The 11,905-nt window shown below is 37.8% G+C and overlaps 1 pseudogene; it reads left to right on the top strand.

The window, feature by feature from the left end:
• Nucleotides 1–1,691: 1,691 nt before the first annotated feature.
• LOC101615926 lies at nucleotides 1,692–2,524 on the top strand (annotated as a pseudogene).
• Nucleotides 2,525–11,905: the final 9,381 nt, after the last annotated feature.

Raw genomic sequence — 11,905 nt, 5'->3', positions numbered from 1 at the left:
ATTGAATTTGAAGATGGAAAAGTACTACAAATGCAAACATATGAAATCTGTTCTAGAAATGTTGAGAATGGGGAAGTTGCAGCACTACTCAGCATGGTCCCAGGACCCAAGTTTTTGCATCCTTCCGCCCTTCTTTCCTTCCTTCCTGGTTTATTCCCTTATTCATTACATGAATAATTCCTAGTAATGCTCTGAACTAAACTGTGTATTTAGAGCCAGGAAAGCATGCTCCTTTCTCTCAAATAGCATAGTAGGGTTGACAAATAAGTCAATAATGAGAACCTAGTAACATATAATCAATAATATTGTATATTACATTGAAATAGAGAATAATTTTAGTTAATATAAACACAATATGATTGGTAATATATAGGTGGCACCTAACTCAAACCTCAAGCTAATAAGAGAATAATTTAAAAGTGACAAGCCCTTTGAATTGAAGTTTTTAAGAATGCCTTAATATTGGCCAGTCAAAGGAAAAAGGGGATTTTTCATGTAAGATAGATAAGTATATGAACACAGAGACTTGGAAGACATTAAATTGTATGTGAGGAACTAGAATGACATATCATTCATAGGGAGAAATGTATACAAACAGCAAGTGCTCTGTCAGACATTAGTATGGAAAAATGCTTCATAAAGCAATGTAGAAAAATATGCAGGAAAACATCCAGGTATTCTTTCTTTAGGAAGGTAGTGGAAGGACTTCCTAAGTGGGCAGAAATAAGGAAAGGGAAAATTCCTCTGACATTTCTGACCTATAGTAAAGTATAATGACCTAGATTTCTCCCTATATGGCCAAAGTCAGTCTGAAGAGATTGTTCCAAGCCAAGGGAAAGCTATTCACTTTGGGGTCCTTTCAACCCTAAGCTGCCTAGCCAACTTCTCTCTTATATAAGAAAGGGGAAAACACAACACAATCACTCACTATTAGAATGTGGATTACCAGATTGTTTTTAAAATGGGATCATTTTATTAGCTGAGATTTTTCTGGGCAAATAATCACTCATTTAGTCAGTTTTCTTTTTCACTTATGTATTTATTTTATCTATTTTTTGAATCAGGGTCTCACTGTACCCTAGGCTGGCCTGGAATTTACTATGCAGTCTCAAGCTGGTCTTGAACTCATGGTGATCATCCTACCTCTACCTGCCAAGTGCTGGCATTAAAGGCATGTGCTACCATACCTGACTTTAATTAATTTTCTATAGAATCTTTCGTGCAAGTTGATGTAATTTTTGAGTGAAGTGGTTTGCATACACAAAGCCTTGATTTCTATCCCCAACACCTGGTGTGGTAATGCACATATGTAATTCCAGAATTCAGGAAGATCAGAAGTTCAAGTTCATTCTCAGTTATGTAGTTTGAGGCTAGCTTCAGCTACATGAGAAGATGTCTTTTAAAAAATTGATATAGGGCTGGAGAGATGGCTTAGCGGCTAAGCGCTTGCCTTTGAAGCCTAAGGACCCCGGTTCGAGGCTCGGTTCCCCAGGTCCCACGTTAGCCAGATGCACAAGGGGGCGCACGCGTCTGGAGTTCGTTTGCAGAGGCTGGAAGCCCTGGCACGCCCATTCTCTCTCTCCCTCTATCTGTCTTTCTCTCTGTGTCTGTCGCTCTCAAATAAATAAATAGAAAATATTTTTTAAAAAATTGATATAAAAATTGGGCCTGGAAATACTTAACTTGGGAAGATGGCAGCTATGTCTGTGTTTGAGGCACCAGTTGGAAGCTTTTCTTTTGATAACTCCTGCAGGAATGCCATCTTGGAAGCTGATTTTGCAAAGAATGAGTTGAAGCTTCCAAAAGCCAGGAAAACTGGCATGACCATCATGGGGTGGTCTATAAGGATGGCATAGTTCTTGGAGCAGATACAAGAGCAACTTAAGGGATGGTTGTGGCTGACAAGAACTGTTTAAAAATTCACTTCATATCCCCTAATATTTATTGTTGTGGTGCTGGGACAGCTAATGACACAATCATGACAACTCAGCTCATTTCTTCCAACTTGCAGCTCCACTCCGTCTCCACTGGCCATCTTCCCAGAGTTGTGACTGCCAATCGGTTGTTGAAGCAGATGTTTTTCAGGTATTAAGGCTGCATTGGTGCAGCCCCAGTTTTAGGGGGAGTAGATGTTACTGGACCTCAGCTCTATAGCATCTATCCTCAGAGATCAACTGATAAGTTGCCTTATGTCATCATGGGTACTGGTTCCTTGGCAGCTATGGCTGTGTTGGAAAATAAATTTAGGTCAGATAGGGAGGAGGAAGATGCTAAGCAGCTCATGAGTGAAGCCATCTCAGCTGGCATCTTGAATGACCTGGGGTTTGGAAGCAACATTGATTTGTGTTTCATCAGTAAGAGCAAGCTGGGCTTTCTTCGCCCATACTCAGTACCAAACAAGAAGGGGACCAGGTGTGGCCAGTACAGGTGTGAGAAAGGGACCACAGCTGTCCTCACTGAGAAAGTCACCACATTGGAGATTGAGGTGCTGGAGGAGACTGTCCAGACAATGGACACTTCGTGAATAGTACCAGGAATATCTGGTTACTGCATTAGAAGATTGGAGGCACTAGAGGTTCCCCATAAGACATGCATTTGTCTTGTGTTCACTGAGTGAAAACCCAATAAAAGGAAAGAAAGAAAAAGAAAAAATGATATAAAAACTGGTACAATGTTTTTATTAGCATGCATAATTATATTCCACTATGTTGTACTTCAAACAATTTTTATTGTTCCGCTTTTCCTCCTCCATTTTCTATTGTTCTCTCCTCCTACCATAGACTGCTTTCCACTTTCATCCTGTAGTTTTCTTTTTGTCCCCCCCCATCTCATTGTCTCTTGTTCCCTTTGTATCTTGATTCATATTCCATACTCACTTTCAGTAAAGTTTCAGGATACAAACAATAGACTGCAGAAAAATAACCCATCTACAATAATTATCAAAAAATACCTAGGTATAAACATTACCAAGGATGTGAAAAATCTCTACAGAGAAAACTTTAAGGCAATACCAAAGAGAATATACCACACATTGGAGAGATCTTCCATGTTTTTGGATTGGTAGAATCAATATTGTAAAAATGGCTGTCATCTATAGATTCAATTCAATTCTCATCAAGCTCCCAATGACATTTTTCTCAGAACTAAAAAAAAAAATCCAATGATTCATATGATAGCACAGAAGACCATGCAGAGCCAAAACAAACCTAAGTATAAAGACAGTGCTGAGGTATCACAATTCCTTATCTAAAGGGATGGTGAGAGCAAGAAATGACACACAATTCATGCTACATGAGTATTCAAGGACAGCATGAAAATGGTTGGAGAATTTCCAGGTGTTTAAAGCATATATAGCAGAAATCATTTAGAAAAATAAGACAACTTTAATAAGGAATGCTCTGAAGATACTATAGTAATGTACAGTGGTGTTTAGGGTCTTTCATATATATCCCCCAAAGGACTGTAAAAGGAAGAAAAATGAGGTCAAAATCTAACAAGGAATGTAAGGTACAAAGAGGAAAATTCCAACAAATAGGGTGATATGCAGGCATCTTTGGGTGATCAGAAGATGATATAAACCCTCTAGCAAGCCAGATTCTTAATTGAAGTGGCAGGAAACTGAGAAAGCTGTGATGCAGAGTTTGGGTGATTTGTACATCCATCTAGATAAGCATAGTATCTTGACACTATCACATCACAGATAATAAGGCTGGAAATTCAGGGAAGAGTTTAGCTGCCAGAGAAGTGAGAAATGGGAGATATGGGCAACTGTAAAAAGAAACACTGAATGCAGCACCTGTCATTTCCCATTGTATAGGTAGTTGTCATGTTTCAGATACTATAGTAGAGAAATGGATACAGAGGGAAATTCAAGAGAAGCACTAATCCCCAGAAAGAGATACACAACAATTAAACTAATATTTATGCTTTAGCATGATATATTTTCCATTAAAATGAAATAACTTAAATTTGCCAAGTACTTTCTATATAACAATAACCAATGCTTTATGTATATGAGCCTGTTGTTCCGCAAAGCCCTACATCAGGAAACAAAATAGAACATATTATACATAGTGTAACCAAAAGAATGTAATGTAAAAACTAGCTACAAGATTAATAAGAAAGCTAAATAAGAAAACAGAGAATGGTAAGGCCACTCAAAGACCAACATAAAGATATAATCACAACAGGGCATGACTCAGTTGAGTATAACTAGAGCCAGGCAGTAGTATAACCAGCAGACTAGATGCACATGGACAGACTACCCATAAGGAAAGGTACCACACAAAAATACCACAGTCACTTATCTTTTCTCTTTTTTATCCCTTTAGCATCTTTCCAGTGTCAATCATGCACAAAATATATGATTTAGGGAATGTCATTGCTTCCTATTAATAGAAGAACTCAAGTACCCTGGGATTACTGCATTTGCCCAATGTCAGTCAATAATTGGCAGAACCATTATTCAAACTATAAACTTTCTAGTTCAGTTAAAGTATTTCTTACAACAGCTCCTATTGGTCATAGAACAAGGATAGGTAAAAACTACAGAAGAGAAAAAAAGGCAGGGAATCTTAATGAAAGCAAGGATATGAAAGGAACAAGGGAAGGAATTAAAGGTGGGCAATATCTGAATAATTTTTAAAAATGAACTTATTGAGACCCCAACAAAAGTCCTTTTTCAAATTCTTCTTTTGCAATGGAAATTCCACTTATACTTTGATCTTTGACCTAGGCCCATACAATTAATTACACATCATATTTCTGCATATTACTCTCCAAGGAGAATCAAGTTTACACTTCCCCCCAATCCAAACCATAACAGTACTTAATTAGGTGATAATTTATGTAGTACTTAGCATGAACTTTTGGCACTTGCTGGAGAAGGCTGTACAAGTGTACATGTATTATCACCTGACTACATCAATAAATGGGGCCTGGGCATTGGCAAGGTGTTGTGGGCTTTACAAGGTATCAAATGACTTTTATAACCCTGTAGTACCTGGCTTTCTAGTAGGCAGAACTGTCTCTAGTGTGCATTAATATACTGAATATTATGCCCATATGCAATTAAAACACCAATTCTAAGCACTTCAAAACAACAAGGAACTTGGAAAATTGGAGAAACAGATGTTGGATGAATAGAAGGCTTTCTCAGAGACCATCACTCAACTTCAGAAAATGGGGCAGCAGGGGAAGGGAAGCATTCAACCTTAGTTGATGGAAAATAAACAGAACATTCCCTACTAGCATGTAGAGTATGTGGTGGTAAGGAGGCTGTGGACAAGAGCTCAGAAACACACCACTTTCCAAGTTACTTGAGAATAATTCTTTATTTTTTAATTAACAACTTCCATGATTATAAAAAATATCCCATGGTAATACCCTCCCTCCCCCAACTTTCCCCTTTGAAACTCAATTCTCCCCATCTCAATCAGTCTCTTATTTTGATGTCATGGTCTTTTCCTGCTATTATGATGGTCTTGTGTAGGTAGTGTCAGGCACTGTGATGTCATGGATATTCAAGCCATTTTGTGTCTTGGAGGAGCACGTTGTAAGGAGTCCTACCCTTCCTTTGGCTCTTACATCCTTTCCACCACCTCTTCCACAATAGACCCAGAGCAGTGGAAGTATGATCAAGATATTGCAGTACTGAGCACTCTGGTCACTTCTTTCCAGTACCATTATGCCTTCTGAGTCATTGTAAGGTCACTGCCATCTGAAACAAGAAGATTCTCTACCAAAAGTAAGAGTAGCATAAATACAAGGGTATGAACATTAAGACAAGTGCTTACTGGGCAGTTTGATAAGCATAGTATATACATTTAGCCAGACAGCAGCAGATGTTATACCCCTAGGGCTCATGACTACCCTGATTTATGTTTTCAGTATCAAGGATATATTCCCTCCCATGGAGCAGGCCTCCAGTCCAATTAGAGGGCAGTGGTTTCCGCCATGACAGATGTGCCACTATTGCACCCATTGGCTCATTACAGTCCACTGTTGAGTATCTTCACTGGTGTTTTCTCTTTCTCCCATTGAACTGCATGAAGAATGGCCTCTTCCAGATTTCTGTCAGCTGGTCTACAAGGAGGAGGTTACCAGCTCAGTTCCTGCAGGATTTCTCAGTGGCCGTGCAGCCCAAGTATGTGGAGTCTTCAGCAATAGGGTCTTACCATCTATTCCTGGTGGGAAACCAAGGGCCTCGGCAATGGCCTGTAATGTTTTGGGGGGCATCAGAGACATCCCTGCCCAACAACTCACTGAAAGTTATCCCATCCCTGGCACTGAAAATTTTCTAGCAACAATCTATGGCTTCTAAGTATTCCATTGTCCAAAAAAATAGGTTTCCATACGATTTATTTATATCCTCTTAGATTTTGATTAGCTTTTCCTCCACTTTTCCTTCACTCAATCTCTTCCCATGACCTAACTTGGGCCTTTTCACCCCCATTAATCTATTCTTCTACTTACATATATACAATACCATACTATTAACTACCTCCCTCCCTTCCTTTCTATTACCTTTATATCTCTTTTCTAGTTTACTGGCCTTTGCTACTGAGTTTTCTTCCTACTCACACTAAAGTCCAATCATCTGTAGGTAGGATCCACATATGAGAGAGAACATGTGATGCTTGGATTTCTGGGCCTGGGTTACCTCACCTAGTATAATCCTTTCCAGATCCATCCATTCTCCTGAAAATTTCATAATTTTGTTTTTCTTTACCCCTGAATAGAACTATATGGTATAAATGTACCTTATCTTTGTTATCCACTCATCAGTTGAGGGACATCTAGGCTGGTTCCATTTCCCAGCTATTGTGAATAGAGTGGCAATAAACATGGTTGAGCAAGTATCTCTAAGGTAATGAGATGAGACCTTAGGATATATGCCTAGGAGTGCTACAGCTGGGTTGTATGGTAGATCTATTTTTAGCTGTCTTAGGGAGCTCCACAATGATTTCCACAATGGCTGGACCAGATTGCATTCCCACCAGCAGTTTAGAAGTGTTCCTCTTTTTCCACATCCTTGCCAGCATTTACAGTCATTTGTTTTCATGATGGTAGCCAATATGATAGAAGTTAGATGGAATCTCAACATAGTGTTAATCTGCATTTCCCTGATGACTAGAGATGTAGAATATATTTTTAGATGTTTATATGCCATCCATATTTCTTCCTTTGAGAACTCTGTATTTAGTTCCATAGCCCATTTTTGAATTGTTGTTTGATTTCTTATTATTAATTTTTTGTGTTCTTTGTATATCCTAGATATCAATCCTCTATCAGATACATAGCTGACGAAGATTTTTTTCCCATTCTGTATGTTGCCTCTTTGCTTTTTTCACTGTGTCCTTTGCAGTCCAAAATCTTTTTAATTTCATGAGGTCCCAGTGATTAATCTGTGGTGTTTTTTTTTTTTAATTTTTATTAACATTTTCCATGATTATAAAATATATCCCATGGTAATTCCCTCCCTCCCCACCCCCACACTTTCCCGTTTGAAACTCCATTCTCAATCATATTACCTCCCCATTACAATCATTGTAATTACATATATACAATATCAACGTATTAAGTATCCTCCTCCCTTCCTTTCTCCACCCTTTATGTCTCCTTTTCAACTTACTGGCCTCTGCTACTAAGTATTTTCATTCTCACACAGAAGCCCAGTCATCTGTAGCTAGGATCCCCATATGAGAGAGAACATGTGGCGCTTGGCTTTCTGGGCATGGGTTACCTGACTTAGTATAATACTTTCCAGGTCCATCCATTTTTCTGCAAATTTCATAACTTCATTTTTCTTTACCGCTGAGTAGAACTCCATTGTATAAATGTACCACATCTTCATTATCCACTCATCTGTTGAGGGACATCTAGGCTGGTTCCATTTCCCAGCTATTATAAATTGAGCAGCAATAAACATGGTTGAGCATATACTTCTAAGGAAATGAGATGAGTCCTTTGGATATATGCCTAGGAGTGCTATAGCTGGGTCATATGGTAGATCAATCTCTAGCTGCTTTAGGAACCTCCACACTGTTTTCCACAATGGCTGGACCAGATTGCATTCCCACCAGCAGTGCAGAAGGGTTCCTTTTTTTCCACATCCCCGCCAACATTTATGATCATTTGTTTTCATGATGGTGGCCAATCTGACAGGAGTGAGATGGAATCTCAATGTAGTTTTAATCTGCATTTCCCTGATGACTAGTGACGTAGAACATTTTTTTAGGTGCTTATATGCCATTCGTATTTCTTCCTTTGAGAACTCTCTATTTAGCTCCTTAGCCCATTTTTTGATTGGCTTGTTTGATTCCTTATTAGTTAACTTTTTGAGTTCTTTGTATATCCTAGATATTAATCCTCTATCAGATATATAGCTGGCAAAGATTTTTTCCCATTCTGTAGGTTGCCTCTTTGCTTTTTTCACTGTGTCCTTTGCGGTGCAAAATCTTTGTAATTTCATTAGGTCCCAGTGGTTAATCTGTGGTTTTATTGCCTGAGCAATTGGGGTTGTATTCAGAAAGTCTTTGCCAAGACCAATATGTTGAAGGGTTTCCCCTACTTTTTCCTCTAGCAGTTTCAAAGTTTCCGGTCTGATGTTAAGGTCTTTAATCCATTTGGACTTAATTCTTGTGCATGGCGAGAGAGAAGAATCTATTTTCATCCTTCTGCAGATATTTATCCAGTTTTCAAAACACCATTTGCTGAAGAGGCTGTCTCTTCTCCAATGAGTATTTTTGGCATTTTTATCGAATATCAGGTGGCTATAGCTACTTGGGCTTACATCTGGGTCCTCTATTCTGTTCCACTGATCTACATGTCTGTTTTTGTGCCAGTACCATGCTGTTTTTGTTACTATGGCTCTGTAGTATAGGTTAAAATCAGGTATGGTGATACCACCAGCCTCTTTTTTGTTGCTCAGTATTATTTTAGATATTCAAGGTTTTTTGTGATTCCAAATGAATTTTTGGATTGTTTTTTCTATTTCCATGAAGAAAGCCTTTGGAATTTTGATAGGGATTGCATTAAATGTGTAGATTGCTTTTGGTAAGATTTCCATTTTCACGATATTCATTCTTCCAAGCCAGGAACAAGGGATGTTTCTCCACTTTCTAGTGTCTTCTGCAATTTCTCGCTTGAGTGTTTTAAAGTTCTCATTGTATAGATTCTTTACTTCCTTGGTTAGGTTTATTCCAAGGTATTTTATTTTTTTTGATGCAATTGTGAATGGGAGTGATTCTCTGATTTCATCCTCTGTGTGTTTGTTGTTAGCATATACGAAGGCTACTGATTTCTGTGTATTTATTTTGTATCATGCTACATGGCTGTAGGTTTTGATCAGCTCTAACAGCTTGCTAGTAGAGTCTTTAGGGTCCTTTATGTATAGAATCATGTCATCTGCAAATAATGATAACTTGATTTCTTCCTTTCCAATTTATATCCCTTTTATGTGTGTCTCTTGCCTTATTGCTATGGCTAAGACTTCCAAAACTATATTAAATAGAAGTGGAGACAGTGGACACCCTTGTCTTGTTCCTGATTTTAGTGGAAAAGCTTCCAGTTTTTCTCCATTTAGTAATATGTTGGCTGTAGGCTTGTCATAAATAGCCTTTATTATATTGGGATATGTTCCTTCTATTCCCAGTCTCTGTAGGACTTTTATCATGAAGAGATGTTGGATTTTGTCAAATGCTTTCTCTGCATCTAATGAGATGATCATGTGATTTTTGTCCTTCAACCCATTTATGTAATGTATTACATTTATAGATTTGTGTATGTTGAACCATCCCTGCATCTCTGGGATAAAGCCTACTTGGTCAGGGTGAATGATCTTTTTGATATACTCTTGTATTCTGTTTGCCAATATTTTGTTGAGAATTTTTGCATCTATGTTCATGAGGGAGATTGGTCTGTAATTTTCTTTTTTTGTTCTATCTTTGCCTGGTTTTGGTATCAGGGTGATGCTGGCCTCATAGAAGGAGTTTGGTAGAATTCCTTCTTTTTCTATTTCCTGGAAAAGCTTAAGAAGCAATGGTGTTAGCTCTTCCTTAAAAGTCTGGTAAAATTCAGCAGTGAATCCATCCAGGCCTGGGCTTTTTTTAGTTGGGAGATTATTGATAACTGCTCGGATCTCCATGTTTGTTATAGGTCTATTTAAGTGATTAATCTCATTTTGATTTAATTTAGGTAGGTCATATAGATCAAGGAAATCATCCATTTCTTTCAGATTTTCATACTTTGTGGAGTATATGCTTTTATAGTATGTCCCTATAATTTTTTGAATTTCTCTGGAATCTGTTGTGATGTTACCTTGTTCATCTCTGATTTTATTAATTTGTGTCTCTTCTCTCTTTCTTTTGGTCAGATTTGCTAAGGGTTTATCAATCTTGTTTATCCTTTCAAAGAACCAACTCTTTGTTTCATTAATTCTTTGGATTGTTCTTTTTGTTTCTATTTCATTAATTTCTGCCCTAATCTTTATTATTTCTTCCCGTCTACTACTTTTTGGTTTGCTCTGTTCTTCTTTTTCCAAGGCTTTAAGGCGAAGCATTAGGTCGTTTACTTGCGACCTTTCTAATTTCTTAATATAGGCACTTAAGGCTATAAATTTACCTCTTAGAACTGCCTTCATTGTGTCCCAGAGATTTTGGTATGTTGTGTTCTCATTATCATTTGACTCTATAAATTTTTTGATTTCCTTTTTGATTTCTTCATTGACCCACTCATCATTTAGTAGTGTATTGTTTAGTTTCCATGATTTTGTGTATGCTCTATAGCCTTTCTTGCTACTGATTTGTAGTTTAATTCCATTGTGGTCAGATAGAATGCAAGGAATTATTTCAATTTTCCTGAATTTGTTAAGATTTGCTTTGTGTCCTAATATATGGTCTATTTTAGAGAATGTTCCATGTGCTGCTGAAAAGAATGTATATTCTGCAACCTTTGGATGAAATGTCCTATATATATCTGTTAGGTCCATTCCTTCTATGACCTCATTTAGTCCAGATGCCTCTCTGTTTATTCTTTCCCTGGATGACCTGTCAATTGATGAGAGTGGGGTGTTAAAGTCACCCACCACCACTGTGTTTGGTGTTATCTGTGACCTTAGTTCTAATAGTGTTTGTTTGACGAATTTGGGAGCCCCCATGTTAGGTGCATATATGTTTAGGATTGTAATGTCCTCCTGTTGTAGTGTGCCCTTTATCAATATAAAGTGACCTTCCTTATCTTTTTTGACTAACGTCGGACTAAAGTCTACCCTGTCTGATATTAGGATAGCAACCCCTGCTTGTTTTCTAGGCCCATTTGCTTGAAACACTATCTTCCAACCTTTCACCCTAAGATAATGTCTATCCTTTGTAGAAAGGTGAGTTTCTTGGAGACAACAAATTGTAGGATCCTGCTTTTTAACCCAGTCTGCAAATCTATGTCTTTTCGTTGGGGCATTGAGACCGTTGATATTAAGAGATATTATTGAAAGGTGTGTATTTATGTTTGCCATTTGTGTGTGTGTGTGTGTGTGTTACTTGTTCTACCTGTGCTCTCTTCTGTTAACTGGTATTTGAGTATAGCTGGTTTTTTCTAGGTTCCTTATACGTGTGCTTTTCCTTTTGTTCAGCATGGAGGATTCTATCAAGTATTTTCTGTAGAGCTGGTTTTGTCTTCAAATACTCCTTTAACCTGCTTTTGTCATGGAATGTCTTTATTTCTCCATCTATTTGAATGGATAACTTTGCAGGATAAAGTAACCTAGGTTGACAGTTGTTATCTTTCAGAACTTGGAATATATCACTCTAAGCCCTTCTGGCTTTAAAAGTTTGTGTTGAATAATCTGCTGTAATCCTGATAGGCTTGCTTTTGTAGGTAACTTGATTTTTCTCTCTAACTGCTTTCA

The sequence above is a fragment of the Jaculus jaculus genome, chromosome 11 (assembly GCF_020740685.1).
Source record: "Jaculus jaculus isolate mJacJac1 chromosome 11, mJacJac1.mat.Y.cur, whole genome shotgun sequence".
Taxonomy (NCBI): Eukaryota; Metazoa; Chordata; class Mammalia; order Rodentia; family Dipodidae; genus Jaculus; species Jaculus jaculus.
This window is presented reverse-complemented; position numbering and strand designations above follow the sequence as displayed.